The 372-nt window shown below is 46.2% G+C and overlaps 1 non-coding gene across 1 annotated transcript; it reads left to right on the top strand.

The window, feature by feature from the left end:
• The first annotated feature begins 210 nt into the window (after positions 1-210).
• On the top strand, positions 211-355 carry LOC116217584. The gene has a single exon (XR_004162277.1). It is a non-coding gene; the product is annotated as a small nucleolar RNA SNORD15 (small nucleolar RNA).
• Positions 356-372: the final 17 nt, after the last annotated feature.

The raw sequence follows: 372 nt of genomic DNA, 5'->3' as shown, positions 1-372 counted from the left end.
CAGTCCTCCTTCAACTTCAAACAATTTCCCTTTGTCCTGCTGTTATCTACCTTTTTAAAGAGTCAGTCAGATGAGATTAGAAGCTCTGTGACTGATGCGCATGAAGTTCCCGTTTATTTCTTTGTGAATGAATGGTGGATGGAGGAGTAAAACACAACTTCAAGCCTCGTAATCATAGTTCAGGTGACAGTGGCCTTGCTTCTCAGATCCCTTCAGTGATGATAAGATGACGAGTCAGAAGGGATGGTTCCTGCTGAGTGGTGCCCCTGCAGTATCACGTTCTGTGCTGCTGCCTGTGGTTCTTCAGCAGGAGCATCCTGTCAATGAATGATTTAGAGGCATTTGTCTGAGAAGGGATAGGGGCTGCACTCG

Source organism: Meleagris gallopavo (genome assembly GCF_000146605.3).
Source record: "Meleagris gallopavo isolate NT-WF06-2002-E0010 breed Aviagen turkey brand Nicholas breeding stock chromosome 1 unlocalized genomic scaffold, Turkey_5.1 Chr1_random_7180001841188, whole genome shotgun sequence".
NCBI classification, from domain to species: Eukaryota; Metazoa; Chordata; class Aves; order Galliformes; family Phasianidae; genus Meleagris; species Meleagris gallopavo.
Note: the sequence above shows the minus strand (reverse complement) of the source record. Positions and strands in the feature narration are given on the sequence as shown.